The following is a 6673-nucleotide window of genomic DNA, read 5'->3' as shown; positions in this document are numbered from 1 at the left end:
CAACTGATATTTATTCCTGATTATTATTTGACCATGCTTGTCATTTATGAACATTTTGAAAATCTTGGCTCTCTCTAATTCTCTCTTTCTTTCTCTCTCTCGGAGGACCTGAGCCCTAGGACCATACGTCAGGACTACCAGGCATGATGACTCCTTGCTGTCCCCAGTCCACCTGGCCTTGCTGCTATTCCAGTTTCAACTGTTCTGCCTGCGGTTATGGAACCGCCACCTGTCCCAGACCTGCTATTTTCAACTCTTAATGATCGGCTATGAAAAGCCAACTGAAAATTATTCATGATTATTATTTGACCATGCTTGTCACTTATGAATATTTTGAACATCTTGGCATAGTTCTGTTATAATCTCCACCCTGCACAGCCAGAAGAGGACTGGCCACCCCTCATAGCCTGGTTCCTCTCTAGGTTTCTTCCTAGATTTTGGCCTTTCTAGGGAGTTTTTCCTAGCCACCGTGCTTCTACACCTGCATTGCTTGCTGTTTGGGGTTTTAGGCTGGGTTTCTGTACAGCACTTCGAGATATTAGCTGATGTACGAAGGGCTATATAAAATAAACTTGATTTGATTTGATTTGATATCCAATAGTTCCTCCCGACTGTATGTAATAAAACCTAAGATTACCTGGGGTAACAATATAAGAAATAACACATAAAAAAACAAAATACTGCATAGTTTCCTAGGAACGCGAAGCGAGGCGGCCATCACTGTCGGCGCCGGAAGTACAAAGAAGTACTTCCAGCGGAAGTACACTATACTGTACTCTGCTGAATTAAACTCTACTGGACTGTCCTGTGCTGTACTGTGTTGTCCAAACCTGTGAAACATACCCAGGTGTCACACCCTAATCTGTTTTACCTGTCCTTGTGATTGTCTCCACCCCCCTCCAGGTGTTGCCCATCTTCCCCATTATCCCCTGTGTATTTATACCTGTGTTCCCTGTTTGTCCGTTGCCAGTTCGTCTTGTTTGTCAAGTCAACCAGCGTTTTTGTTATCAGCACCTGCTTTTCTCAGTCTCTCTTTTTCTAGCCCTCCTGGTTTTGACCCTTGTCTGTCCTGACTCTGAGCCCGCCTGCCTGACCACTCTGCCTGCCCCTGAGCCTGCCTGCTGACCGGTACCTTTACCCTACCTCTGGATTGTTGACCTCTGCCTACCCTGACCCTGCCTGCCGTCCGGTACTGTTGCTCCACCTCTGGTTTACTGACCCCTGCCTGCCATCCGGTACCGTTGCCCCACCTCTGGTTTACTGACCCCTGCCTGCCATCCGGTACCGTTGCCCCACCTCTGGTTTACTGACCCCTGCCTGCCTTGACCTGTCTATTGCCTGCCCCTGTTGGAATATTAAACCATTGTCAATTCGACATGTCTGCATCTGGGTCTTACCTTGATACCAGGAAGCTAAATTACATTGAAAAGACACCTAGAAGACTTATTTTCTGGAAATTTAGCTTACTGGGGACATTGTTACAATGGGTATGGTTGTCAGATTGTGACAAGCATCCAACATCAATGTGACAACCATTCAACCACCACCCAATGCTAAAAAGATGCTAGTACTGTATTGTAGTTACCACATGGCTTGACCTAGGAACTCACAAATTGGGTTAAAATAAATCTCTTTGCTCATTTCAATAAAAGTAATTGTGTATGGATACTCCCATCATATAACTATTTATTAAATAAATAACAAGCATACAAATATTTACTTTGACCCATGAAAAAATCTAATACTCCTCTCACCTCAATTGTTTGTGATCCTGACCTGAATTGATCACATGGATGACCTCTAATATAGACACACATTTTCATTTAGAAATGATTACCCACCCTTGGATTTTGAGTAATAAGCACTGTGACAACCAACCCATGAGAAAACTAACCCTAATCTCCCCTATAGGCTACTTATTTAATGAATGACATCAGCAAAATGCCTGCGATAAGTGATCGGCATGGTCGGTGTGGATCATTGTAGGTTTATCGTCCCAGCTCTACTGCTTACTGTCTAGGTTCAGAGGCCCAGTGGCGCATTCCAGATTCTCATTACATAAAATCTAGCTTATCACCAAAACTAATTATCCATCCAACAACCCCGCTCATCATCACCCTTTAGGGTACAAGTGTGTGATTGACAAGTACCCCTTTGGAACTAGGAGAAAGGGCGTTCCTTAATAATAATACTGATGACCAAGGAAAATGAACATAGTTTGCTCAACGTTGTGCATGTGGCATGAGGATCCTGTCACTCTGGATCATACACACAGATTCACATACAGATGTAGGATCTTAATTTGAGCCAGTTTGCTACAGCTGGAAAATAACTCTGCAGCAATAGCAAATGTGAATTATTATGTATATTATAATGAATTGACATTTTTGTAGGGGTTGGGGAAATCAAGAATGAAATTTCAGTGTAAAATCCAAACTTCAGAAGCCTTTTTAAACCTCATACACTACAAGATAAAAATGTCCTGCATTGCAGGAAGGTTCTCCAGCAACCGGGTGATCAAATTAAGATCCTATATTTGTACATGGCCTCCTTGTTTCCTGGTCTGTGTGGGTGCCTGCGTGTGCCTGCAAGAGAAAGAGAATAGAGACTTTAATTTCACAAGGTATTTTTTTCTAGCAAAATATAGTTTGAATTTTTTTCATTCTATCATGAAGACCAGACAATACTGTGTTATTATTGTGCCTTTGATGTCAAAATGTGTGCGTGACAGTGGCCATGACCAAGGGAAAAGGCTGCAGCGCTATACTGTACTCGATTGATCAGGAATCCTGTGGTGTAGTGTAGTGGATGATGAAATGGACGGAAGTGGAGTTGGGGTCACTGGTTCCACCAGCATCCTAAGGGAGTAGCTGTCAGCTGCTGCCCAGGGGCCATTGACGGCTCAGTAGGCTAGATACGGCTCTCTTCTCTCCCTGGGCCCTCTGCACCAACACACTCAGCCCCAGCAGTGCAGCAAACAGCCAGGAAAAGTCCTGCTGGTGATTCAACCTGCACCGGAGGAGGTGACTGTTTGAAAGGGGAGAGTGTGCTTGCTTACTCTGGATCAAAAGGTCACAGTAGATTGTAGCACAATCCAACCTGGGCTAGGTGGCTAATGACAACGTTAGCTAGGTGGCTAATGTTTTAGGCTAGGGGTTAGCGTTAGGGTTAAGGTTATCTAACATGCTAAATAGTACAAAGTAGCTAAAAAGTAGTTGCAAAGTAGCTAATTAGCTAAAATGCTAAAGTTGTCCATGATGAAATTCAAACACACAACCTTTGTGTTGCTAAACAGTCATGTTATATGCCTACCCATCCATCCTGACCATTAACCCTCTTTTAATTTTTGCTTTAAGTAACCTTCTGTTTTATGTAACCATACTAAACGTAACATATCATACTAGTTCTTGCATGTCAATGGAAACATTTAATTAAGTATATCCCTAGCCCTCACATGAAGTTACAAGGCACATCAAACAAATTGAACAGATTGCAAGACGATGGCAAAAGTACACTTAAAGATGCAGTCTCAAATGTTTGTATATTTTCAGCCTGTAGTTTTGAAAGTGGTGCTCACGAGCCGAAGTGGTCACAGGTTTTTGTGTGCTACGTCATTGTTTGCAATTTATATGATATCATGCAAAATTTGAAATTTTTGTGATATATTACGAATCCAATTATTGCTATATGTTATATATTGTTTTCCTTAAGATCCTGCAGTGCATCTTTAAAGGAGTGAAAAATAACAACCCAAAAAATAATAATCTAGCATAATATCATTACCTGTCATGAACGTCGTTGTAAGGATTGTCGGACCAAAGTGCAGCGTGGTATGGGTTCAACATATTTATTTAGTGAACCGGCACAACAACAAAAAAAACACAAATGAAACGTGAAGCTAATGGCGTGCTCACAGGCAACTAACCAAAAACAAGATCCCACAAAAACCAGTGGGCAAATGGCTGCCTAAATATGATCCCCAATCAGAGACAACGATAAACAGCTGCCTCTGATTGGGAACCATACCAGGCCAACATAGAAATCAACACACTAGATCACCCACCCTAGTCACACCCCAACCTAACCAAAATAGAGAATAAAAGGCTCTCTATGGTCAGTGTGCTACATTACCATTGAAAGAAAAATAGTCTCCTGCTTAACTTCTTCCTTTCATGTCATGGTGGCTCTGTCAAAGAGGATGTCATCCAGACCATGAGTTGTCATCCAGACCATGGGTTGTCCCCCGAATGGCACCCTATTCCCTTAATAGTACATTACCTTTGACCAGGGCTCCATAGGGCTTTGGGCTAAAGTAGTGGACTATATAGGGAATAGGGTGTCATTTGGGACACAGCATGGATTCACCCAGCCTGATGGAGCCCTCCATCATGACTCCAATCCATTCAGACCTTCATTACCACCATATTCATGAGGTGAAACCTCTTATGGCCAAGACTCTGTTTACCAACAAATACAGTATGTCTGGTTCCTATACATTGTTTTGTTCCCAATTCAATAAGTGAGGTGGCATTTGTAATATGTAACTCTCCCCTTTACACATACTGTATGTGTTTAATTGTCTGAAAGTACATGAGAAGAATAATGGAACAGGGAAAAAAGTTGAAAGGGCCTGGAGGATTGGAGAAACATATAGGGTAAGTACAACCTAGTGAATGAATTATTGAAAATAACAGATGTGTTTAATTTGCTTTCTCCCTAACGATTATTTGCCAAACATTTGCAAAACTGATGTTCAAAACGATTCCCTCTCTTCTGCTATCACCAGGCAAACTGAAATCACAGCTAGATGTTTTTGTAGAGAACAAACAATGAACAAATCATAGGCTATAATCTGGAAGAAACAAAGTGGTTGCCAGAGCAACCATAATGATAGATTACCTGTCACAATTATGGGATGTTGAAATTAGATTGAACATTTTACAACAATAAATTCTGTTGACTATTAACACAATAGCATGATATTGTTCAGTGCACTACTTCATGTTTCCATTTCAGGCTTTACTGACTGTCCATTGTATGGCCCCTGAATAGCGTAATGCATAATTGACCATGATATTAATCCTATTGAAACATCAAACAGCAAAACAGTATATGTGCACTGCCACTGTACAGCCTTTCTGATATCCCATCCCATTGTAACGCTCGTCTTTCTCCTCATCTGAAGAGGAGCAAGGATCGGACCAATATGCAGCGTAGTTTAAAGACATAATCACGTTTATTTAAACGAAGACGAAAAACACTTGAACAAACTACAAAATAACAAACGACGTGAACAGACCTGAACTTGAGAACAAAACGCATGAACGCACGAACAGGACGGAACACACGAACAGGACGGAACACACGAACAGGACGGAACACATGAACAGGACGGAACACATGAACAGGACGGAACACACGAACGAACGAAACGAAACAGTCCCGTGTGGTACAAACACTGACACAGGAACAATCACCCACAAACAAACAGTGAGAACAGCCTACCTTAATATGGTTCTCAATCAGAGGAAACGTAAAACACCTGCCCCTGATTGAGAACCATATCAGGCTAATTGAAAATGAACCCAACATAGAAACACATAACATAGAATGCCCACCCCAACTCACGTCCTGACCATACTAAACAAATACAAACCAAGGGAAAACAGGTCAGGAACGGGACACCCATATAACTTTTTGTTTTACTTTGTTCTACCACTTAAAGGGGCAATCAGCAGTTTCGGTAAAAGGCTGAGGGATGTGGCTGGAGAAATGTAACCACTCTCAAATTCACAAATGTATTGATGCAAGGACGATTGACCATCCATGATATCAAAATTATAGTTTTAACCATGTTTTGAGGCTATATAGTGTTTGTTTACATTTACTTTGTTTACAAACATTGGAGTAAAACAAGCTTATATTTTGGGATCTGATGGTTTATGACAGTTTAACTAAGTTCACAAAGCATATATAAGTTATATTCTTCAAGTATTAATGAGTACATATCATTCATTAATAGATCCATAAATGGATGATCCATAAATGGATGTAGCAACAGCAGATTGCCCATAGAATTTTTTTATTTATTGAGATGACAAAGCCTGCCTACTGGAGCTTGGTATGAGAAACCAAACACATTACCAGATTATGGCTTTGTACTTCGGTGCCATTGTTCATTAAGTGTCAGAAAAATGATAAGCCTGTGTGAGTTTCCTCCATCTCTCTCTCGTAGCCTGCAGCCTGTAGCCTACTGCTCCTTCTGCAAGTTCGGGCACTTCAGCAGAGACAGAGCTATTGCATTTTGTTTAGTCTCTCACTCTTCTCTCTGTTAAGTCTCTCACTCCACCCCCCCACCCCCCACCCCCCTCGCGCTCTCTGTCTCACATCATGTATTTTCTAGGTTGCGCCAGAGAAAAGGTTGTGGTATGCTGTTAACCTATAACACTAGTACTAACAAAGTCAATTGCTGAAAAAGAAGAGGCGTTGAGAAATGTGATCTAGCTAGCTATATCTCAGAAGTACTTGTAAGACACTGCCAAAGTGTAGCTCAGAGGGGGTTCTCAAATATGCTAATTGTTAGAAGTAATGCAATCACACATACTGAGTGTGGGGCAGTTGTTAACATAATTTGCTAGAGGATAGCCTACTGTAAACCAAAAATCACTAGACC

At 41.5% G+C, this 6673-nt stretch overlaps 1 long non-coding RNA gene across 1 annotated transcript; it reads right to left on the bottom strand.

The window, feature by feature from the left end:
* Positions 1–1478: 1478 nt before the first annotated feature.
* Positions 1479–3950, bottom strand: LOC139553075 (uncharacterized). Its single transcript, XR_011670595.1, has 3 exons — positions 3784–3950; positions 2773–3027; positions 1479–2585 (listed from the first exon to the last, which is right to left on the bottom strand). It is a non-coding gene; the product is annotated as an uncharacterized lncRNA (long non-coding RNA).
* Positions 3951–6673: the final 2723 nt, after the last annotated feature.

This window comes from Salvelinus alpinus, chromosome 25, assembly GCF_045679555.1.
Source record: "Salvelinus alpinus chromosome 25, SLU_Salpinus.1, whole genome shotgun sequence".
NCBI classification, from domain to species: Eukaryota; Metazoa; Chordata; class Actinopteri; order Salmoniformes; family Salmonidae; genus Salvelinus; species Salvelinus alpinus.
Note: the sequence above shows the minus strand (reverse complement) of the source record. Positions and strands in the feature narration are given on the sequence as shown.